The sequence below is a fragment of the Triticum urartu genome, chromosome 7A (assembly GCF_056163025.1).
Source record: "Triticum urartu cultivar PI428250 chromosome 7A, HENAU_Tu73, whole genome shotgun sequence".
NCBI classification, from domain to species: domain Eukaryota; kingdom Viridiplantae; phylum Streptophyta; class Magnoliopsida; order Poales; family Poaceae; genus Triticum; species Triticum urartu.
In genome coordinates, this window is record NC_141879.1 from 608009712 (window position 1) to 608035846 (window position 26135).

Consider the following 26135-nt stretch of genomic DNA (forward strand, 5'->3'; position numbering starts at 1 on the left):
GCCAGCTTTTTGTGTATAAAGTAAAAACAATTTACTATGCAATACCCCCCGCAAAAAAAATTACTATGCAATACAAACAGTAGACAGAGCAATACATCTGTGCATGTGAGATGTGTGGCAGCTTTAGATGTGACTTAGTGGGTGACTGATTAAAAGGATGGCGCATGGGTTCTCTCCCCCAAACAAAGTAGTTGCATTTTATTTGCTTGTCATATTTTGAATGGTTAATAACTTTTGAACCAAATGTTCATTTTTGAAACTTTTTATATATTCGAGTCCAGGATGATAAGACCTTTCAAACAAGACCAATCTTGAATACATTTTGACTAGTTTGAATTTTATGTATCATATTTCAATATTATTGTATTTTGATTATTTCACTCATCTCAAACTATATTACACTCATTCGATTGAAAAACTATATTTCACTTGTTTTAAAAAAGTGATTTCACTCGTTACAAAAGATAGATACTAAATTTCACTTATTTCAAAAAAGTGCTTTGGCTCCTTACAAAAGATAGATTTCACTCATTTCACTAGTTTCAGAAAACATATTACACTCATTCGATTGAAATACTATATTTCACTTGTTTCAAAAAAGTGATTTCACTTGTTTCAAAAAAGTGATTTCACTTGTTACAGAAGATAGATTTCACTAGTTTCAGAAAATATTTACACTCATTCAATTGAAATTCTATATTTCACTTGATTGTAAATAGTGATTTCACTCGTTACAAAATATATATTTCAATTATTTGAAATAATTTATATCTATGAACTTAGTGAAATTTATTTTTTGAACTAAGTGAAATCTATGAAACGAGAATTTTTTGAAGACAATGAAACATGTTATTTTGAAATCTAATTTAAAAATATTCAAGATTGATCTTGTTCTGAAGATCATGTTTCAAGGAATTTGAATCTATAAAAAATTCTATAATGAAATTTTAATGTGAAATATGATGACCATCTAAAATTGTAAGCAAAAATAAAAAGATGGATTTGTTTGGGTGCGGGGAGAGAGGAAAAAGGTTGCATTCATGCTGGGCTGACAAAGCTGACATACTAATACAAATAGTGGGCCATCCTCCTGACATACTGCAGTGATATACTAGATGTGGATTATAAAAATACAATGCTATACAGAAGGTGGGCCATGATGACGCACGAATCGCAAACCAAGCGAACGGCGGATCGTTTGCCGGTACATCCCTAAACCGGTAAAAGAGACTTTGCTGCCGGTCGCCCCCGTGCCCCCTCTCAAGGTCGGCCCTGCATCTTCTATTGATTTTGGACAGATAGAGATGAAATATATACAAGATGATCGAAAGTACTCATGTGAGCACGATCATGCGAGCACGAGCATTAGTGATCCCGGTATCTATGCCATTGCTTTATCTCATAATTGATGCAACAAGAGGTATCTGTAGGTGTATAACTTTTGTACTCCTATTCTTTATAGAGGCAGTGGCCCACATCTCAGATGGCGGCGTCATAACTCTATGAGTTATCGTTATCACGGTTCGGAAGGAGATTGATAATGTGAGCTATCTTGCTACATATTCTGGACTAATGGGACGGGTAAGCACATTTATTTCGACACAACCATTGGACCTACCGATATTCCTCAGCACTGCATCTCCCTGTACTTATCTTGTTGGATTCGGCACCTTGAACCAGTGCAACTAGATCGAATCCTTTCCTTGAGCATGTCTGGATCATCCTCTTCCGCCGGCCACTTACTATCTGCATTAACTAGCCCATCCAATCAGCAAGCAAACATGTCATGTAGATGTCTTTCGTCCCTCAAAGCACGTGTCATCTGTTTTTAGAAGCAAATCAAGGCTGGTGATCAACTTCAACTAAGCACATCAGCTATAACTATAGTAACTAAAGCAACCAAAAAAATTTAGTTTCAGACATGGTATCAAGTTCAAATGAACATCAAATGACAACAGGTAGGCAGTGACTCAAACACTAATATCTCTGAATCAGAGCGACAGTAACCCCTGAACATCACTATCTTCAATCTGCCCTTTGATTTTCAAATCATTTGCAATCAGTAAAAAATAAAGATATCAGTGACACCAACAAGCAAGTTTTATAAGTCTGAAACTGCCCCTTGTCCACCATGTTGGATGAGTTACTTTTAGGCAGAGTACTAACACACATTTTCTGATCATCTAGGTCCAACAAATCCAAATTTTACAGGTACAACACAATCTAGTATCTACCTAAGAAAGTGGTACAATTGGCAAATTAAGTGATAATAACCATCAAATATTTTTCAGTTTGAGCTCAGCCGCCCTCTGACTGTTGTTCTGGCGGTGTCCTTCAACATCACAATTTCTGCATCTTGTTGGCTTCCGAGGCTGCTTTCGAACATCACCGCGATCAGGGCAAGTTGTCCGTTTGTGGCCTTTGACGTTGACATATGTTGGAGAATCTTGTTCGTTTACTCACTCCTTCATATGGCGCCACCTTTGCTGAATTGTTGTCTTTGTTGGTCACAACACAATGTGTTCCAACTCCTGCTGCGACCACTGCGCCTTCCGGCTGAACTTGGTTTAAAAGATGTCCGTTGTAAGCTAGCCTGTCTTCCAATCATAGCCTGTTGTAACGCCCAGGTAATTAAGCTACAGTAATCCCACGCTAATGGAGGCACGTCACCACGGTTACTGTTGTTAACCTTGTGATAATTCAAAACCATTTCAAAATTCAAATTTAAATTAATATCAAAACAAAAGTTTTTCAAAATTTAAAACAAAAATGTTCGGGAGGTGACATATTTCGCATAAGTAAATATGGTGTAATAAACACATTTTTATAAAATGCCTAGATAATTTAAAATAATTTAAAACAAACAAGAAAATAAATAAAAAGAAAAGAAAACACAAAAACAGAAAAACAGAAAAAAACAAAAGAAAAGAAAAATATAAAAAGAGAAACCCCCCTGCCCCCCGGGCTCTGGCCCAGTTGGCCACCGCCGCCCGAATGGGCCGGCCCACCCCGCACCCCATATCCTCCCCCACTACACACACCGACACCCTCACTCCCCCGCAAAATATCCCCCCTCCCCTGATTGGATCGGGATCGAGGAGGGGAACCGCCGCCGCCGCCGCCCGGTGCCGCCTCGCCGCGACGCCGCACCGCCATCGCCCGTCACCGTCCATGGCTACCCGGACCCCCCCCCCTTGCCAGCCTGCCTCCTCTCCGTCCCGTCGTCTCCGTCCCCCTCCCCAAGCCCTGTTGCCCCAAACCCTACGGCCCCCTGTGAGCGCGCACCCTTCCTCCTCTCTCTCGCGTGCGCGACCTCGCCTCGCCGCCCTCGCCGCTTGTCAACTCGTCGCGCTCGCCGCTGCCTCACCCACGCTCTCGCGCGCCTCGTCCGTGCCGCGGCCCCGCACGCTTGCGCCCGCCAACCTCCCCGCCGTTGCAATTGCTTCTGCTGCCACCCCTACCTCGCTCGCTCACCGCGCGCATCGCTCCGCCGTCGCCGTGCGCCTCGTGCTCGCCATGCTGCGGCTCCGCACCCCTGACCTCCTCTTCCCCTTGCACTGCACCCCGATGTGCGTCTGCGTGCACGCCTCGCTCCCGCGTATGCCCCTTCCCCGCTCCCGCGTGTTTTGGCCGCCCTGGCAACGCCCGACGTGGCTTGCACCTCGCCCGACCCTGCTCCGTGCTGCTGTGGTGGCTCTGCTGCTTGCTGCTTCAACCACCGCCGCCGCTCACCTTCAGCTGCGTCGATGCGTTGCCGCGCTCCACGCGCTCGGCCGCGCCCCCGCCGGCCCGGGCTCCATCCACGCTCACCACCGCCACCGCCTCCCGCTGCTGCCGTCCGGCCTCTACCGCGCCTACGCCGCTCACCGGCCGACGCCCGCAACTCTAGGCGCCGCTGCTGCCGCCCCACCTCTGCTCCCTACGCCGCCGGTGGCCTTGCCGTGGCCGCGGCCGCCCCTCCACCTGCTTCGTAGCCTCGCCGGTGCCCCTGGTGCCGCGTGCACGCACGGGCGCCCGCCCCGTTAGCCTGTTGCACCCGCGCGCCCGCACCACCGCCCATTAGCACCGTGCCCGTTAAGGCCCGCTAGCCCTATGACATGTGGGGCCCCACCCCCAGAACGTTTACAAAAAAATAATTAAAAATAAATAAAATTAATTAATTAATTAATTGAAGAATTAATTAACTTAATTATTTTTTGTTAATTAAACTAATCAATTAACTAAACTAATTAAATTGTTAGTTAATTAATTAATCAGTCAATGATAGTGGGGCCCACCCCTAATTAATTCTGATTAGGTTAATTAAAATTGGATAATTAAAATGTGTCACTGACCAATGGGACCCACTGGTCAGGTTGACCAGTCTACCCCTGTTGATTGCTGACATCAGCATGACATCATGCCGATGTCATAAATCCAATTTCGTCTTAAATTAAATAAATTATTAAATTCTAGAAATTAATAAATTCTTTTAGAAATCATATCTTTTTAATTCGTAACTCAGATTAAAATGTTTTCTACATGAAAGTTGCTCAGAACGACGAGATGAATCCGGATACGCAGCCCGTGCGTCCGCCACACATCCCTAGCATAGCGAACATGCAACTTTCCCCCTTCGATTCATCTGTCCGAAAACGCGAAACACCGGAGATACTTTCCCGGATGTTTCCCCCTTCACCGGTATCACCTCATACCGCGTTAGAGCAACCCTAGCACCGTTACTTGACATGTCATGCATCATCGCGCATATGTTTGCTTAATATTTATTATTTCTTCCCCCTCTTCTCTCGCTAGACACCAAGACCGACGCCGCTGCTACCCAGTACGACTACGATGTTGACGACCCCTCTCTCTTGCCAGAGCAACCAGGCAAGCCCCCCCCCCCTTGATCACCAGATATCGCCTACCCTTCTCTATACTACTTGCATTAGAGTAGTGTAGCATGTTACTGCTTTCCGTTAATCCTATTCTGATGCATAGCCTGTCATTGTTGCTACAACGGCTGATACCTTACCTGCAATCCTAAATGCTTAGTATAGGATGCTAGTTTATCATCAGTGGCCCTACATTCTTGTCTGTCTGCCATGATATACTATCGGGCCGTGATCACTCGGGAGGTGATCACGGCTATATGCTATATACTTTATACATATTACATGTCGTGACTAAAGTCGGGTCGGCTCGTTGAGTACCCGCAATTGATTCCGATGTTGGGGGCTGAAGGGGCAGGTGGTTCCACCCAGGTAGTGGTGGGCCTGGGTTCCCGACGGCCCCCGACTGTTACTTTGTGGTGGAGCGACAGGGTAGCTGGAGACCACCTAGGAGAGAGGTAGGCCTGTCCCTGGTCGGCGTTCGCGGTTACTTCAAAATAACACGCTTAACGAGATCTGGGTATTTCATCTGAGTCTGGCTACTGGCCTATACGCACTAACCAACTACGCGGGAACTGTTATGGGCACTCGATGTCGTGGTATCAGCTGAAGCCTTCGTGACGTCAGCGACTGAGCGGCGAGCGCCGGGTTGGACCGCATAACGCAACTTCCTTTGCAATGGAGGTTGCTAGGTCTGCTCTCCGGCCGCCCACGCAACATGCAGGTGTGCAATGGGCGATGGGCCCAGACCCCTGCGCGCATAGGATTTAGACTGGCGTGCTGACCTCTCTATTGTGCCTAGGTAGGGCTGCGACGTGTTGATCTTCCGAGGCCGGGCATGACCCAGAAAAGTGTGTCCGGACAAAGGGGATCGAGTGTGTTGGGAAATGTGGTGCACCCCTGCAGGGAAGTTAATCTATTCGAATAGCCGTGATCTTCGGTAACAGAACGACTTGGAGTTGTACCTTGACCTTATGACAACTAGAACCAGATACTTAATAAAACACACCCTTCCAAGTTCCAGATACAACCGGTGATCGCTCTCTCACAGGGCGACGAGGGGAGGATCATCGGTTAGGATTATGCTATGCGATGCTACTTGGTTAACTTGCCATCTACTCTCTTCTTCTGCCGCAAGATGGAGGTTACCAGAAGCGTAGTCTTCGATAGGACTAGCTATCCCCCTCTTATTCCGGTATTCTGCAGTTTAGTCCACATATGTTACCCCTTTTCCATTTGATACCAATGCATACATATGTAGTGTAGTTCCTTGCTTGCTGATGACCCACAAGTATAGGGGATCTATTGTAGTCCTTTCGATAAGTAAGAGTGTCGAACCCAACGAGGAGCAGAAGGAAATGATAAGCGGTTTTCAGCAAGGTATTCTCTGCAAGTACTGAAATAAGTAGTAACAGATAGTTTTGTGATAAGATAATTTGTAACGAGCAACAAGTAGCAAAAGTAAATAAAGTGCAGCAAGGTGGCCCAATCCTTTTTGTACCAAAGGACAAGCCTGTACAAACTCTTATATAAGGAAAAGCGCTCCCGAGGACACATGGGAATATCGTCAAGCTAGTTTTCATCACGTTCATATGATTCGCGTTCGGTACTTTGATAATTTTACATGTGGGTGGACCGGTGCTTGGGTGTTGTTCTTACTTGAACAAGCATCCCAGTTATGATTAACCTCTATTGCAAGCATCCGCAACTACAACAAAAGTATTAAGCTAAACCTAACCGTAGCATGAAACATATGGATCCAAATCAGCCCCTTACGAAGCAACGCATAAACTAGGGTTTAAGCTTCTGTCACTCTAGCAACCCATCATCTACTTATTACTTCCCAATGCCTTCCTCTAGGCCCAAATAATGGTGAAGTGTTATGTAGTCGACGTTCACATAACACCACTAGAGGCTAGACAACATACATCTCATCAAAATATCGAACGAATACCAAATTCACATGACTACTAATAGCAAGACTTCTCCCTTGTCCTCAGGAACAAACATAACTACTCACAAAGCATATTCATGTTCATAATCAGAGGGGTAATAATATGCATAAAGGATCTGAACATATGATCTTCCACCAACTAAACCAATTAGCATCAACTACAAGGAGTAATTAACACTACTAGCAACCTACTAGCACCAATCCCCGACTTGGAGACAAGAATTGGATACAAGAGATGAACTAGGGTTTTGAGGTGAGATGGTGCTGATGAAGATGTTGATGGAGATTGCCCTCTCCCGATGATTTCCCCCTCTGGGAGGGAAGTTTCCCCGGTGGAACAACTCTGCCGGAGCTCTAGATTGGATCCGCCAAGGTTCCGCCTCGTGGCGGCGGAGTTTCGTCCCGAAAGGTTCCTTCTTATTTTTTTCTCGACGAAAGACTTCATATAGGAGAAGATGGTACTCGTGGGAAGGGTCTGGGCCCCCCCTGGTCTTCATCTTTGGCGAGGATTTTTCATTATTTATTATAAGGTATTCCGTGGAGTTTCAGAACTTTTGGAGTTGTGCAGAATAGGTCTCTAATATTTGCTCCTTTTCCAGCCCAGAATTCCAGCTGCCGGCATTCTCCCTCCTTATGAAAACCTTGTAAAATAAGAGAGAATAGCCATAAGTATTGTGACATAATGTGAAATAACAGCCCATAATGCAAGAAATATCAATATAAAAGCATGATGCAAAATGGATGTATCACTTGCGAGTACTTTGGATGAGTACTCACGGTTGCTTTTCTCCTCCTTTCCCCCCTTCCTTTACCCGATTGCTGCGACCAGATGCTGGAGTCCAGGAGCCAGACGCCACTGTCGATAATGACTGCTACTACTCATGAGGTTCCTACTACTACGTGCAGGCCGCTGACGACGACCAGGAGTAGTTTAGGAGGATCCCAGGCAGGAGGCATGCACCTCTTTCGATCTGTATCCCAGTTTGTGCTAGCCTTCTTAAGGCAAACTTGTTTAACTTATATCTGTACTCAGATATTGTTGCTTCCGCTGACTCGTCTATGATCAAGCTCTTGTATTCGAGCGCTCGAGGCCCCTGGCTTGTAATATGATGCTTGTATGACTTATTTTATTTGTAGAGTTGTGTTGTGATATCTTCCCGTGAGTTCCTGATCTTGATCGTACACGTTTGCATGTATGATTGAATCGGGGGCATCACAAGTTGGTATCAGAGCCGACTGCCTGTAGGAATCCCCCTTCCACACTCCTTAGCTGAAGTCGAGTCTAGACATTACAAAACTTTTACTAACGTGGTTGTGTGCCTTACGGGCCCACATCGCCATTTGGGTGGTATTTAGGATCTTTTACTCCTTGATCCTTACTCTGGTACTCTGAACTCTCTTCTACTCGGGTTAAACGATTTTACTAACTCTAACATTAGGATCCCGTGACTATGTTCACCCCAAAGTTGGATAAGCCCTAGTTATTCCTTAGACTAGTATATTGAACATTATCCACATTGTCATTTGACTCCTTTGAAACATCTTTGTTTTCAGATGGAACCCACGAGACAGGTCGTGCGCCACACGACGGCCATTGGTGCCTTAGGATCACCTGCTATGTTGGTTGAGATGATGACCTATCTGGGTTATCGCTGGCACCCTGAGTACACTGTCTACGAGGAGTACCAGGACTTTAACCAGGAGTAGTATCGTGCCATCGTCCACCTCTACTCTCGGGAGTATGACTCCACTACCGTGCTGCACACTGCTCATGGTGTTGGAGTGACTATCAATATGGCGGTCCACGATGCTGCTTATGCTGCTCTAACACGTCTTCGTGGAGAGTATCGGGAGTTGGACACCTCCCCTTTCAGGCACATTTCTATCGCATCCGATGTTGGTGCGGAGGGATACTACACTGCTGCCTACTCCACTATCACCCGAGAGCCCTTCTACCATCAGAACCTAGTTCTGCATGCTGATGGGCTAGATACAGCTAACCAAGCTCTTCGCCACGAATTGTACACCACCCGTCAGCACCTGTACCGTGCTTTGACGATGTTGCACCCCTCTGTCCGATCTAGTGATCTGTCGTGTTATGTGATCTACCCTGCCAGGACCGTGATGCCCCAGGGTGTCAGCTGGCCAGATGTGGGAGGCTACTCTCCCGCACTTGGTCCTCTTCTGCCACCTATGCATCGGGTTCCGCACCAGAGTATCCGCGGACCCCAGGCTACTCACGTGGAGGACTTCCCCTCGCATCACTACCAGCTATCAGGCTACACCTACCTCCACAGTTCCTCCTGGGACTGATGTAGGCTTGCTTGCTAGTGTTAGTTGCATTCACCTCGAGCCTGCATGCCGCCTATGATGTTCTTAGTCTGTGTACCGAACTCTATGCATGAACCCCTTTTATAAGATATGCCAACTACTATGTAGTATCTATCGTGTTCCTTTCATTATGCATGTTTCATCATGAATGATTCTTGTCCTTGCAAATTTCTCAATGCTGAACTACCCCTGTTATATATTAGCAGGATGGTTAGACCAGGTGGTCGTGGTCGTGGTGGCCATGCCCCACCACCGCCTAAGTACATGGCTGGTATGATCCAACAGCTCGAGATGAATCGCGAGTTCATGGAGAATATTATGGCTCAGTTTCCTCGCCCCAATATGAATCAGCAGCCATCCCAAGTGACTCTGCATGATTTCATGCGTCTCAACCCAACTGTGTACCGCAGCTCAACTCAGCCTCTGGACGCTGATGACTGGCTCCGTGACATCACCTATGAGATGGAGTCTGCTGATGTAGCTCCTGCCAGCTATGTCACCTTTGCTTCCTTCTTCCTGAAAGGACCCGCTGCTCAATGGTGGGACAGCCACAGGCGTACTCTACCAGTTGAAACAATCATCACCTGGCCAGACTTCCAAGCTGCTTTCCGTGCCCGCTTCATTCCTCAGGGAGTCATGGACCGGAAGAAGCATGAGTTCCGCAACCTCACACAGGGCAACAAAACCGTGGAAGCTTATCAGTGGGAGTTTCTGGACTTGTCCCGCTATGCTGAAGAAGACATTGCAACTGATGCACGCAGACAGGAGAAGTTCCATGATGGCCTTCAAGCTGACATCAAGCTCGCACTTCTAGTGCATGACTTTGCTGATTCCGTCACCTTGGTGAACAAGGCCATCAATGCCGAATCTTGTCTGCAGGAACACCAGAGCTCTCATAGGCGCAACCGTGACACATGCTCATCTTCGGGCCCGTCCTCACAGAAGCGTAGGATATGGATTCCCAACAGCATGTACCAGCCTACTGCACCTGCTCCAAGGTAGTCCTATGCTGCACCGCGTCTGCCTCCCCCACCAACTAGGTAGCCGAGACTTCCAGCTCCACCACCCCGAGCTCTTGTTCCCACTCCCAATAATGGTCTGTCCTACAAGTGTGGCCAACCAGGTCACCTTGCCAGGAACTGCTATCAGAATCCGAACCAGAATCAACCGGCCCTTCCCACAGCTAGGCGTGGAAACAACCAGCCATGCAACAACTATGCCAAGTCTTATGGTCGTGTTCATGCCAACCACGTTGATCTCAATGAAGTTCTAGACCAGCCTGCTACCATGATGGGTACACTCCTCGTAAATTCAGCACCAGCATCTGTTTTATTTGATACAGGTGCATCGCATTCATTCATGTCAGAAGATTTTGCATGCTTGCACGACATTAAATGTGAGGACATGAACACTTCTCTATAAGTACACACTCCCGCAGGCCAATGTCGGACCTCCATGATTTGCAACGACGTCCCCGTTGAAATCAAAGGACTGGAATTCCTTGTCTCTCCCATCGTACTGAAGTCGTGTAGCATTGATCTCATTCTAGGAATGGATTGGTTGAAAGCGCATAATGCTTCTATAGTTTGTGCCACTAAGACCGTCCATCTGCAACACCCTTCGGATGAAATAATTACTTACCAAGCTCATCTAGTTCAGAACGCCGAGGCGCGGCTTTATGCCTTGAATGTGTTGAATGTTACACCACTCGAGGGCATTGAAAACATTCCCGTCGTTCATGAATTCCAAGATGTCTTTCCGGAAGAACTTCCATGGATTCCCCCTGCTAGAGCTGTCGAATTCATTATCGACTTGAAACTAGGCACCACTCCAATAGCCAAACGACCCTACAAGATGCCGCCGCATGAACTCATTGAGCTTAAGGAGGAAATCGACAAATCTCTTAGCAAAGGTTTCATTCACCCTAGTTGCTCTCCGTGGGGAGCACCTTCGCTCTTTGTTAAGAAGAAGGATGGGACGAACCGATCAGTCCAAGACTACCATCCTATTAACCAAGCCACTATTCCGAACAAATATCCCCTCCCTCGGATTAATGATCTTTATGATCAACTGGCTGGTTCATCAGTGTTCTCCAAACTCGACTTGAGGTTGGGTTACCACCAGATCCATGTTCGTGAAGAGGATATCCCAAAGACCGCCTTCGTGACTCGGTATGGATCATACGAGTACACCATCATGTCATTCGGCTTAACGAATGCTCCAACCACTTTCTCTCGTTTGATGAACTACATATTCATGGATTACCTCGACAAGTTCGTCGTGGTTTATCTGGATGATATCCTTGTATTTTCCAAGAACAAAGAAGAACATGCTAAACATCTTCGTCTTGTGCTGGAAAAGCTTCGAGAGCATCAACTCTACGCTAAGTATTTCAAGTGTGAATTCTGGCTCCCCGAAGTAACCTATCTTGGGCATGTCATCTCCAAGGATGGTATTGCCGTCAACCCTGAACGAGTTCAGGCTATTCTCGATTGGACTCCTCCGAAGAATGTCAAGCAAGTCCGAAGTTTTCTCGGTCTCACCAGCTATTGCCGTCGATTCGTCGAGAACTTCTCCAAGATCGCTAGGCCTCTGACTAATCTGTTGCATAAGGGTGTCAAGTTCCAATGGACACACAAGTGTCAGGAAAGTTTCCAGGCGCTCAAAGACAAGTTGACTTATGCCCTAGTGCTTGGTCCACCTGATACTAAGAAGGACTTTGTCATTTACTGTGATGCTTCCTGTGAAGGAGTAGGCTGTGTCCTAATGCAAGAGCGCAGAGTGATTTCTTATCCCTCTCGTCAACTGCGCCCTCACGAAGAAAACTACCCAGTTCACGACCTCGAGCTTGCTGCTGTCATTCATGCTCTGAAGCAGTGGTGACATTACCTTCTCGGTAATCGTTGCTAGATCTTCACCGACCACCAAAGTCTGAAGTATCTGTTTACTCAACCCGACTTGAACCTCCGTCAGCAAACATGGATGGAGACTGTTGCAGACTTTGACGTGGGTATATCCTATACCCCAGGAAAGGCTAATGTAATGGTTGAAGCCTTGAGCCGCAAGTCTTACTGCAACCACCTCCAGGTTCACAAAGTTCAGCCCTTGCTTGTAGAAGAATTTAGAAAGCTGAACCTTCATATTGTCCCCCCTGGAGCACTCGCTCCCCCTCCCCCCAGAGTTCCAAAAGATGAATCTTCGTGTTGTTACTAAGGGTTCTCTAAATACCCTGGCTATCGTACCAGATCTTGTATATGGTATAAAGACTATTCAAGGTTATGACTCTGGAGTCTAGAAGATTAAATGCCATCTCGCAGAAGAAAAGCCCTCAATCTTCACTATCGCCGATGATGGCAACTTGTACTTCAAAGGCCACCTAGTGGTACCATGTTCGAGGAAAAACCTGGATCAGACTAAAAAGGTTATGAAAGAAGCTCATGACACGCCTCTGTCCATCCATCCTGGTAGTACAAAGATGTACCAGGATATTCGTCAAAGATTCTGGTGGTCTAATATGAAACAAGACATTGCTCGTTATGTTGCTGAGTGTGACGTTTGCCGTCCTATCAAAGATGAACATCAAAGGCCTGCTGGAACTCCGCAACCTATCTCTATTCCTGAATGGAAATGGGACCATGTTGAAATGGACTTCGTCACTGGATTTCCCAAATCACAGAAAGGTAATGATGCTATTCTTGTCATCATTGACCGGCTGTCTAAAGTTGCACATTTTCTGGCGGTCAAAGAAAAAATCACTGCTAGTCAGCTTGCAACTCTCTACATGTCCAGGATTGTTTCACTTCACGGTATTCCACTGGTTATCAGTTCAGACCGTGGCAGCTTATTCAGTTCAAGATTTTGGGCCTATATTCTTGTCTGTCTGCCATGCTATACTATCGGGTCGTGATCACTCGGGAGGTGATCACGGCTATATGCTATATACTTTATACATATTACATGTCGTGACTAAAGTCGGGTCGGCTCGTTGAGTACCCGCAATTGATTCCGATGTTGGGGGCTGAAGGGGTAGGTGGTTCCACCCAGGTAGTGGTGGGCCTGGGTTCCCGACGGCCCCCGACTGTTACTTTGTGGCGGAGCGACAGGGCAGCTGGAGACCACCTAGGAGAGAGGTAGGCCTGTCCCTGGTCGGCGTTCGCGGTTACTTCAAAATAACAGGCTTAACGAGATCTGGGTATTTGATCTGAGTCTGGCTACTGGCCTATACGCACTAACCAACTACGCGGGAACTGTTATGGGCACTCGATGTCGTGGTATCAGCCGAAGCCTTCGTGACGTCAGCGACTGAGCGGCGCGCGCCGGATTGGACCGCGTAACGCAACTTCCTTTGTAATGGAGGTTGCTAGGTTTGCTCTCCGGCCGCCCACGCAACATGCATGTGTGCAATGGGTGATGTGCCCAGACACCTACGTGCATAGGATTTAGACCGGCATGCTAACCTCTCTGTTGTGCCTAGGTAGGGCTGCAACGTGTAGTTCCTTGTTTGCGAGTACTTCGGATGAGTACTCACGGTTGCTTTGCTCCTCCTTTTCCCCCTTCCTATACCCGATTGCTGCGACCAGATGTTGGAGTCCAGGAGCCAGACGCCACTGTCGATGACGACTGCTACTACTCGGGAGGTGCCTACTACTACGTGCGAGCCGCTGACGACGACCAGGAATAGTTTAGGAGGATCCCAGGCAGGAGGCATGCACATCTTTCGATCTGTATCCCAGTTTGCGCTTGCCTTCTTAAGGCAAACTTGTTTAACTTATGTCTGTACTCAGATATTGTTTCTTCCGCTGACTCGTCTATGATCGAGCTCTTGTATTCGAGCCCTCGAGGCCCCTGGCTTGTAATATGATGCGTGTATGACTTATTTTATTTGTAGAGTTGCGTTGTGATATCTTCCTGTGAGTCCCTGATCTTGGTTGTACACATTTGCATGTATGATTAGTGTATGATTGAATCGGGGGCGTCACACCTGTCCCATACCTGTGTAAATGGCTTCATTCCAGTAGCACATTTCTTGAACAATGTGAGCAGATGCTCGTATGTTCTGACACTATAGTCGCCCATGCGCACAAGCTCCATAGCATGCAAGAACATATTGAAATGCTTGTAACTAAATGCGTTCTATTAAGCATTGTCGCTATGTGGTACTGCGCCAGGTGAGGCGGTAGGATATCACGTGCATCCTTTGTCTATCTTTTTAGTATGTGCTTCTTTGGGAGTTCTATAACACATATAAAGTGTAGCACCTGCATCAAAAGCAGTGAGCTCTTATCAAAACATTCAACTGTAATATCCAACTTTTACCCATCCAGATAGAAGAAAGCAAGGTCTCACAGGCGCTCCTCAGAGCTTAGAGCTTCTCGGTCGTCGGATCGTTTCCTTGATGCTATTCTGGCCGTTGGACCTTGCTCCGGATCGATCTCGGCCACCGGATCGAAACCCGACGCTCTAGCGATGGATTAGCTCGTTTGGCTCGCGGCGTCACTCACTCGGTCTGTTCGACCCGTGCTCGCTGGCGTGCGGGGCCCTTTGTGTGTGTGCCGTGTCCGTCAGCGACCGTGTGTGCGGGCGTGGTCTGTGCGTCCAGTCGCGCGTGGGACGGCGGTAAATATCCCGTGCCACCGCACGAAATATCTCGCCCCCGTCGAGGGTGTTTTCATCTTTTCCTGTCGAGCCCGTGTGCGTGGTGGCCAGTGGTTGGCCCATGCGGCTATGTGGTGGGGGAGGGCGGCTGACTTGCCTCTCACTAGATGATGCCTCACACATTTGTTGCGTGAATATTTTGCAATATTTCAATGGGATTTTGGTTATATGAAACATAAATATTTGAAATAATATTTTTTGAAAGTATACAAAAATTAAACGTAATACCATAATATAATGAAATTTTACATGCATGCATGTTTGCATGCTGAAGTGAATTTTTAATATGCATAGTTGTATGTTGAGGTGGGACATTTTTTTATGCATGTTGAATGATAAGGTGACATGCTTACATGTTGAGAGAAATATATTAGTGAGGGCTAGCTATTTAGATACAGAAGATTCTCCCCCCGTCTTCCCTTCTCTCTGTCTCTCTGGATCTCGTCTCCTCTCGCCGCAGCCGACGCCCGTCCTCCTCTAGCCACGGCCGACACTCGTCCTCCTCTGTTCGACGCCGTTCTTCAGGTGGTTTTCCTCTATCTCACGCTCATCTCTTCTACTCCGCTCGTTTCTTACCGTCTTCCTGTTTCTCTGCTTGATTAGAAGTTTGGACGGTGCCGTGGCGTTGGGGTTGCCTTGCGGGTCGACCGGAGAGGGAGCGCACCGGTTGAGCTTCTGAGATGGCCGAGGTGATTCTGTTTGCTCCCTTGGTTGTTTCCCCTTTGTGATGTGTGTGTGATGATTAAGGGTTTGTTGTTCTTTAGGGATCTGTCTAGATCCGTTCTGATTTTGGTCTGCTCGTGCTCTTGGCTTTCGGTGTGTGTGGTCTCGAGGCGGTACAGCTGATTTGATTGCAGGTGATTCTTCCCTCTCACCTGGCCTCCTCATATTATTTCTGTAGGTCGTATGTGTGTTTCGGATCCATAAATACTGCAGTTTCTGTAGGTCGTATGTATGTTCATACGAGCTGCCGTTCTTCCATATGTGCTGCAGATGTAGTATGTGTTTTAGGTCCATGTATAGTACTGTAGGATCATATGTGCTGCAGATGTAGCCTCTGTTTTTAGGTCCTTGTGTAGTACTCCCTCCGTTTTTATTTAGTTCGCGTATTAGTTTTGGTCAAAGTCAAACTTTGTAAACTTTGATCAAATTTATTGACAAAAATATTGGCATATATAGTAACAAATCAATACTACTAGATTCATTGTTGAATGTACTTCCACATCATATAGATTTTGTTATGGTAAATATTTATATTCTTTTCTATAAACTTGGTCAAACATTAAAAAGTTCGACTTCGGTCAACTCTAATATGCAGAGTAAATAAAAACGAAGTGTTGGTGGGAACGACACCTAGGGGATCACAAGAATCCCTACTACGGTTGCGGGGCGCGGGATCGTCAGAAGAGCGGATCAAACAGATAGCACACGGTTCGTTTATTCAGGTTTGGGCCGCGAGGATGCGTAAAACCCTACTCCTGCTTTTAACCTGCTACAGAGGAGGCCCGTGAGCCCACTGTTCCATGCATCGTGCATGTCCCATGCATGATGTAGTATCTCATCGAGTCCCGAATGCATGGTCCAACCATCTCTTCAAACCAAAAGCTGCCTATATGGTCTATCATCATGGAGTCTGAAATACTTTTGGAAAGACAATTATGGTTAGTTTTCGGATAAGTACTCTCGAAAATCTACAAATAGGAGATGTTTTATTCTATTTTGATTACGTTTGGATAGACAATTTTTATTATTAATATCATCCTTTGTATCTAAATAAATCTAAGACGATCTACAATTAGAAGATTTTTTATTCTATTTTTATTACGTTTGGATAGACAATTATTATTATTAGTATCAGCCATCTAGACAATCTATAAATAGAAAAATATTCTGTTTTGATTATGTTTGGATAGACAATTATTATTATTAATATTATCCTTCGTATCTAAATAAATTTAAGACAATCTACAAATAGAAGATTTTTTATTTTGTTTTGATTACATTTGGATAGAAAATTATTATTAATAGTATATCAGGATAAATAGATTTGAAATACCATGTGATACATGTGGTAAACGATCCACATATATGGAATATATCTAGACATGTTTTAATGTTAGATACGTAGATACCTTCGTATCTTGATAAATCTAAGCCAATTTTTTGGGACGGAGGTAACATATAAAGAGAGGTCTCACACTCATGGGCAGAGCAACACGTAAAGCAAAGTTGGCTTCCTTACGCAACGATAACAAGGCAAGCTATCTCGCAAGCCTGTGTGCACTCAACAAGCAGCAGTCTCCACAATGCTGGCTTGCTGCTGCTTTGTGTCCCAGCTTCTCATCATAATAACGCTCATACACCTTGCCATGACCAAGAGCAAGGTCCGTAGTGGCACGTGCTCATCGGCGACGGTGCCGCTTCCACTTCCGCCGGACCCTGGTCGTGGCCACTGCTGGGTAGCCTGCCCGAGATGGTGCTCAATAAACCAGCATTCCGTTGGATCCATCGCGTGATGAAGGATATGGGCACCGACATCGCTTGCTTCCGCCTCGGCGGCGTCCACGTCGTCCCGATCACATGTCCCAAGATCGCAAGGGAGGTACTCAAGAAGCAGGACAAGAACTTCTTGTCCCGCCCACTCACCTTCGCCTCTGACGCCATCAGCTGCGGTTACAAGGACGCTGTGCTGTCGCCATTCGGTGACCAATGGATGAAGATGCGCAAGGTGCTCACCTCTGAGATCATCTGCCCCTCCCGCCACAAGTGGCTCCACGACAAGCGCGCCGATGAAGCTGACAACTTGACGCGCTACATCTACAACCTCACCGCCGGGGGGTCATCTTCAACGTTGGGACTAGCCAATGTCAATGTCAAGCACGTCACGCGGCACTACTGTGGCAACGTCATCCGTCGGCTTGTCTTCAGCCAACGGTACTTCGGGGAGCCTCAGCCGGACGGCGGGCCGGGGCCGATGGAGGTGGAGCACATGGACGCTTCCTTCACCCTCCTAGGGCTCCTCTTCTCGTTCTGTGTCAGCGACTACCTCCCGTGTCTACTTGGCCTAGACCTGGACGGCCACGAGAAAATTATTAAGGAGGCCAACACAAAAGTGGATAGACTGCACAACATGGTCACTGAAGAGCGTTGGAGGCAGTGGAACAACGGCGAGAGGCAGGATGGGGTCCAGGACTTCCTTGACGTTCTCATCACACTCTCTGACGGTGACGGCAAGCCGTTGCTCAGCATCGATGAGGTCAAAGCACAGTGCAAGGTAAGCAAAATATTAATTAATGAGAAATTTTAAGATGGTTCAAGGGCCTAGATTGAATTTAGTGACCAATTGCCTCATAGTCCTACAAGGTAATAGCTCACACTCTTAAATAGATCTTACACTGTATTTCGCAGGTGTTAGAAAAGGGAAACAATAGAATAATAAATTATGAATTAATAGTTTAAACCTATCATTATTGTATTTTTCTACCATTTTGATGTGATTTCAACTTAAACTGTATTTCAAATTCCAATTGTTCAATGTAATCTATCTTTATGCAAATATATAAATTGTATTAACTTACATTTATCTCCATGGAATACATGCAGGACATAATATTAGCGGCCATAGATAACCCATCAAACGCGGTGGAGTGGGCGCTGGCGGAGATGGTGAACAACCCAGAATTGCTGGCCAAAGCGGTGGAGGAGATGGATCAGGTGGTCGGTCACGAGCGACTGGTGCAAGAGTCGGACATCATGCAGCTCAACTATCTCAAGGCATGCATACGCGAGGCATTTCGCCTCCACCCAGCCGCTCCCTTCAATGTGCCGCACGTCGCAATTGCCGACACCATTGTTGCGGGCTACCGCGTGCCCAAGGGTAGCCACGTCATCCTCAGCCGGCTGGCCCTGGGCCAGAACCCCACCGTCTAGGATGAACCGCTCCACTTCAAGCCAGAGCGCCATATGGGAGACACCATCAATGTGGTGCTTACCGAGAGAGAATTGCGATTCATCTCCTTCAGCACCGGACGGCGGGGATGCATCGCGGCATCACTAGGAACAACCATGAGTGTCATGCTCTTCGGCAGGCTCCTGCATGGCTTCACCTGGACCAAACCGGCTGGGGTGTCGGCTATCAATCTCAGCGAGTCCAAGCACGACCTCTTCATGGAGAAACCGCTAGTGCTACATGTTGAGCCACGTCTTGCAATGCACCTGTACCCTCTCATGGATCGTTGAGCAAATAACGAGTTATGAATCGCCGACATGGTGAATATGCTAGCTATTTTCTTGATGAATCTATACTTACTAATAAAAGAAGGCGATATTCTTATTTTCGTCCTGCTTTGTTTTGTTCCACTTCGATTGATTTTCACGTATGCTAGCTATTTTGGTCTTGTCCGTTTCATGTACGAGCGAGTTGGTTTCTTTCATGTGTTGCTGGATCGTCCTAGGCTTGTCCAAAGAATTGGAACAGTACATGCTAGCCAAACAACCACCCGTCTACCCAGGCCCGGTCCTGAGATTTTGGGGGGCCTGGGTGAAACTAGAACATGGGGCCCTAACATTTCTAGACATGCATTCACTAGAGAAACGTCTAAAAAATCGTGTCATTGCGAGCGGTCTCATCTCAACGTCTTGGCCTCTTGACATTGCCGAAGGGGCCATAACACACGAGAAATCAAGCCTTGATTAGAAACAACTAAACATGGATGATCACACACGAGATCAAGTCAAATTACATTTACCATCAAGCAAGCCAAATTACGCTCACATGATCTAGTGGAGAATGGACCTAATGTTTGAAGTAGCAAAATTTGATAGCATGCGGAGAAAATTGTATCACATAAAATGTATAATTAGCAAGTTGACAACTAAAATCAATCTATACAAAATTATTAAGAAATTTAGATGTTGAGTATATCCAAGACTAGATAATGGTTACAAAGCAATTAGTTGTAACTTAGACCTAACATGGATTCAACTTTTCCAAACTGAACGAATTAGTACCTGATCCAAAGCAACGAAAACAAGAGACCAACCCCATGTGTTGCTTTCACCCGGTGCACGCCAGCGCTGGAAGCCCACTGTTGGCCGTGCGTGCTGTTCCTGGCTGTCTGCCATCACGCTAGGTTTTTTTTTGAGACAATGGGAAGCAGCCTGTCATTCATTCCTTAATTGTTCAGTACAAATAATTGCCTTGATTATTTCAGGAGGCTCATTTAACCAAGAGAATCCATAATCATGTTCTGCCGACCTGGCTAGAACATGGGCTACCTCATTACATACTCGATTAACATGCTTAAAAGTACATGATACAAACTTTTTGGCTCTTAATTTAATATCATGAACAATGGCACCTGTTGAAGTCCTATCCAGCCCCTGCTGTTGCAGTTTGTTAACAAGTGAAAGACAATCAGACGCCACTTCGAATGACCGAACTCCTATGCTTTCGGCCAATCTGAGCGCCTGGAGGATAGCCACTGCATCAGTAACTTCGGGGCATTGCACATGATCGACAAGGCCTCGACAAGCAGCTTGCACAACCCGAAGATGATTATGTATGACAACGCCATACCCAGCTTTTCTAGTACTGGAGAAGATCGTAGCGTCTACATTGATCAACATTAGGCCCTTCGGTGGCGGAGCCCATTTCTTGATTGACTTCAAGGTCTCGCGCCTATTGGAGTCTTCTGATCTGACATTGTTCAACAAAATAAAATCAATGTAAGCTATAATCTTTCTAGATACACACAATGGATGAGGTAAAGCCTCACCATTTCATCAAGAATTCCTGTTGTTCCAAATGTGCCACATAGCTACTGCAAATATCATCAAGTGGAACTCCGAGGCGCAGGTATAGCATCAATCGAAAGCCATGCCTTCTTGCTGAAAAGTGCGCTCCCTAACCCAGCCGGCCCACCATCACTTAAAACTTAACATTGACGCTCCAGAAACAAAGGCCCAAGGCCCAGCTAATTCCTAAATGGAGTCTTCTTTCTTCTTCTTCTTCTTCTTCTTCTTCTTCTTTCAGATACAGTACTGCATGCCTAGGCAGGAAAGACGACTATGGACAGAGATACTAGGCAAACGGAGTGTCAGTGATTGCCTTGGTGGTGCCTTGGTTCCGGGGGCCGGGCCAGTCGCCCGACTAAGTTTTTTTACCAGAGCCGGGAGCTACCGGTGCAGAATCTGCCGTTCAATTGCTTTCCTTGAGATCCGTGCCAGCTTTTTGTGTATAAAGTAAAAACAATTTACTATGCAATACCCCCCGCAAAAAAAATTACTATGCAATACAAACAGTAGACAGAGCAATACATCTGTGCATGTGAGATGTGTGGCAGCTTTAGATGTGACTTAGTGGGTGACTGATTAAAAGGATGGCGCATGGGTTCTCTCCCCCAAACAAAGTAGTTGCATTTTATTTGCTTGTCATATTTTGAATGGTTAATAACTTTTGAACCAAATGTTCATTTTTGAAACTTTTTATATATTCGAGTCCAGGACGATAAGACCTTTCAAACAAGACCAATCTTGAATACATTTTGACTAGTTTGAATTTTATGTATCATATTTCAATATTATTGTATTTTGATTATTTCACTCATCTCAAACTATATTACACTCATTCGATTGAAAAACTATATTTCACTTGTTTTAAAAAAGTGATTTCACTCGTTACAAAAGATAGATACTAAATTTCACTTATTTCAAAAAAGTGCTTTGGCTCCTTACAAAAGATAGATTTCACTCATTTCACTAGTTTCAGAAAACATATTACACTCATTCGATTGAAATACTATATTTTACTTGTTTCAAAAAAGTGATTTCACTTGTTTCAAAAAAGTGATTTCACTTGTTACAGAAGATAGATTTCACTAGTTTCAGAAAATATATTACACTCATTCAATTGAAATTCTATACTTCACTTGATTGTAAATAGTGATTTCACTCGTTACAAAATATATATTTCAATTATTTGAAATAATTTATATCTATGAACTTAGTGAAATTTATTTTTTGAACTAAGTGAAATCTATGAAACGAGAATTTTTTGAAGACAATGAAACATGTTATTTTGAAATCTAATTTAAAAATATTCAAGATTGATCTTGTTCTGAAGATCATGTTTCAAGGAATTTGAATCTATAAAAAATTCTATAATGAAATTTTAATGTGAAATATGATGACCATCTAAAATTGTAAGCAAAAATAAAAAGATGGATTTGTTTGGGTGCGGGGAGAGAGGAAAAAGGTTGCATTCATGCTGGGCTGACAAAGCTGACATACTAATACAAATAGTGGGCCATCCTCCTGACATACTGCAGTGATATACTAGATGTGGATTATAAAAATACAATGCTATACAGAAGGTGGGCCATGACGACGCACGAATCGCAAACCAAGCGAACGGCGGATCGTTTGCCGGTACATCCCTAAACCGGTAAAAGAGACTTTGCTGCCGGTCGCCCCCGTGCCCCCTCTCAAGGTCGGCCCTGCATCTTCTATTGATTTTGGACAGATAGAGATGAAATATATACAAGATGATCGAAAGTACTCATGTGAGCACGATCATGCGAGCACGAGCATTAGTGATCCCGGTATCTATGCCATTGCTTTATCTCATAATTGATGCAACAAGAGGTATCTGTAGGTGTATAACTTTTGTACTCCTATTCTTTATAGAGGCAGTGGCCCACATCTCAGATGGCGGCGTCATAACTCTATGAGTTATCGTTATCACGGTTCGGAAGGAGATTGATAATGTGAGCTATCTTGCTACATATTCTGGACTAATGGGACGGGTAAGCATATTTATTTCGACACAACCATTGGACCTACCGATATTCCTCAGCACTGCATCTCCCTGTACTTATCTTGTTGGATTCGGCACCTTGAACCAGTGCAACTAGATCGAATCCTTTCCTTGAGCATGTCTGGATCATCCTCTTCCGCCGGCCACTTACTATCTGCATTAACTAGCCCATCCAATCAGCAAGCAAACATGTCATGTAGATGTCTTTCGTCCCTCAAAGCACGTGTCATCTGTTTTTAGAAGCAAATCAAGGCTGGTGATCAACTTCAACTAAGCACATCAGCTATAACTATAGTAACTAAAGCAACCAGAAAAATTTAGTTTCAGACATGGTATCAAGTTCAAATGAACATCAAATGACAACAGGTAGGCAGTGACTCAAACACTAATATCTCTGAATCAGAGCGACAGTAACCCCTGAACATCACTATCTTCAATCTGCCCTTTGATTTTCAAATCATTTGCAATCAGTAAAAAATAAAGATATCAGTGACACCAACAAGCAAGTTTTATAAGTCTGAAACTGCCCCTTGTCCACCATGTTGGATGAGTTACTTTTAGGCAGAGTACTAACACACATTTTCTGATCATCTAGGTCCAACAAATCCAAATTTTACAGGTACAACACAATCTAGTATCTACCTAAGAAAGTGGTACAATTGGCAAATTAAGTGATAATAACCATCAAATATTTTTCAGTTTGAGCTCAGCCGCCCTCTGACTGTTGTTCTGGCAGTGTCCTTCAACATCACAATTTTTGCATCTTGTTGGCTTCCGAGGCTGCTTTCGAACATCACCGCGATCAGGGCAAGTTGTCTGTTTGTGGCCTTTGACGTTGACATATGTTGGAGAATCTTGTTCGTTTACTCACTCCTTCATATGGCGCCTCCTGATCTCCTTGCACTTAGCTGGTGGCAATAACCCTGCAAGCATGTTTCCCGACTCGTTTGCTGAATTGTTGTCTTTGTTGGTCACAACACAATGTGTTCCAACTCCTGCTGCGACCACTGCGCCTTCTGGCTGAACTTGGTTTAAAAGATCTCCGTTGTAAGCTAGCCTGTCTTCCAATCATAGCTTGTTGTAACGCCCAGGTAATTAAGCTACAGTAATCTCACGCTAATGGAGCCATATCACCACGGTTACTGTTGTTAACCTTGCGATAATTCAAAACCGTTTCAAAATTCAAATTTAAATTAATATCAAAACAAAAGTTTTTCAAAATTTAAAACAAAAATGTTCGGGAGGTGCCATATTTCGCATAAGTAAATATGATGTAATAAACACATTTTTATAAAATGCCTAGATAATTTAAAATGATTTAAAACAGACAAGAAAATAAATAAAAAGAAAAGAAAACACAAAAACAGAAAAAAGCAAAACAAAAGAAAAATATAAAAAGAGAAACCCCCTGCCCCCGGGCTCTGGCCCAGTTGGCCACTGCCGCCCGAATGGGCCGGCCCACCCCGCACCCCATATCCTCCCCCACGACACACACCGACACCCTCACTCCCCCGCAAAATATCCCCCCTCCCCGATTGGATCGGGATCGAGGAGGGGAACCGCTCGCCGCCGCCGCCTGGTGCCGCCTCGCCGCGACGCCGCACCGCCATCGCCCGTCACCGTCCATGGCTACCCGGACCCCCCCCCCTTGCCAGCCTGCCTCCTCTCCGTCCCGTCGTCTCCGTCCCCCTCCCCAAGCCCTGTTGCCCCAAACCCTACAGCCCCCTGTGAGCGCGCACCCTTCCTCCTCTCTCTCCCGTGCGCGACCTCGCCTCGCCGCCCTCGCCGCTTGTCAACTCGTCGCGCTCGCCGCTGCCTCGCGCACGCTCTCGCGCGCCTCGTCCGTGCCGCGGCCCCGCACGCTTGCGCCCGCCAACCTCCCCGCCGTTGCAGTTGCTTCTGCTGCCGCCCCTACCTCGCTCGCTCACCGCGCGCGTTGCTCCGCCGTCGCCGTGCGCCTCGTGCTCGCCATGCTGCGGCTCCGCACCCCTGACCTCCTCTTCCCCTTGCACTGCACCCCGATGTGCGTCTGCGTGCACGCCTCGCTCCCGCGTATGCCCCTGCCCCGCTCCCCCGTGTTCCGGCCGCCCCGGCAATGCCCGACGTGGCTTCCACCTCGCCCGACCCCGTGCGTCTCCGCCCGCCCCTGCTCCGTGCTGCTATGGTGGCTCTGCTGCTTGCTGCTTCAACCACCGCCGCCGCTCACCTCCAGCTGCGTCGCTGCGTTGCCGCGCTCCACGCGCTCGGCCGCGCCCCCGCCGGCCCGGGCTCCATCCACGCTCACCACCGCCGCCGCCTCCCGCTGCTGCCGTCCGGCCTCTCCCGCGCCTACGCCGCTCGCCGGCCGACGCCCGCAGCTCTAGGCGCCGCTGCTGCCGCCCCATCTCTGCTCCCTACGCCGCCGGCGGCCTTGCCATGGCCGCGGCCGCCCCTCCATCTGATTCGTAGCCTCGCCGGTGCCCTTGGTGCCGCGTGCACGCACAGGCGCCCGCCCCGTTAGCCTGCTTCACCCGCGCGCCCGCACCACCGCCCGTTAGCACCGTGCCCGTTAAGGCCCGCTAGCCCCATGACATGTGGGGCCCCACCCCCAGAACGTTTACAAAAAAATAATTAAAAAAAAATAAAAATAATTAATTAATTAGTTGAAGAATTAATTAACTTAATTATTTTTTGTTAATTAAACTAATCAATTAACTAAACTAATTAAATTGTTAGTTAATTAATTAATCAGTCAATGATAGTGGGGCCCATCCCTAATTAATTCTGATTAGGTTAATTAAAATTGGATAATTAAAATGTGTCACTCACTAGTGGGACCCACTGGTCAGGTTGACCAGTCAACCCCTGTTGATTGCTGACATCAGCATGACATCATGCCGATGTCATAAATCCAATTTCGTCTTAAATTAAATAAATTATTAAATTCTAGAAATTAATAAATTCTTTTAGAAATCATATCTTTTTAATTCGTAACTTAGGTTAAAATGTTTTCTACATGAAAGTTGCTCAGAACGACGAGATGAATCCGGATACGCAGCCCGTGCATCCGCCACACATCCCTAGCATAGCGAACATGCAACTTTCCCCCTTCGATTCATCTGTCCGAAAACGCGAAACACCGGAGATATTTTCCCGGATGTTTCCCCCTTCACCGGTATCACCTCATACCGCGTTAGAGCAACCCTAGCACCGTTACTTGACATGTCATGCATCGTCGCGCATATGTTTGCTTAATATTTATTATTTCTTCCCCCTCTTCTCTCGCTAGACACCAAGACCGACGCCGCTGCTACCCAGTACGACTACGGTGTTGACGACCCCTCTCTCTTGCCAGAGCAACCAGGCAAGCCCCCCCCCCCTTGATCACCAGATATCGCCTACCCTTCTCTATACTACTTGCATTAGAGTAGTGTAGCATGTTACTGCTTTCCGTTAATCCTATTCTGATGCATAGCCTGTCATTGTTGCTACAGCGGCTGATACCTTACCTGCAATCCTAAATGCTTAG

General features: G+C 46.3%; 1 pseudogene; it reads left to right on the forward strand.

The window, feature by feature from the left end:
• The first annotated feature begins 17117 nt into the window (after window positions 1-17117).
• On the forward strand, window positions 17118-19050 carry LOC125525885 (tyrosine N-monooxygenase-like; annotated as a pseudogene).
• The last annotated feature ends 7085 nt before the right edge of the window (window positions 19051-26135 follow it).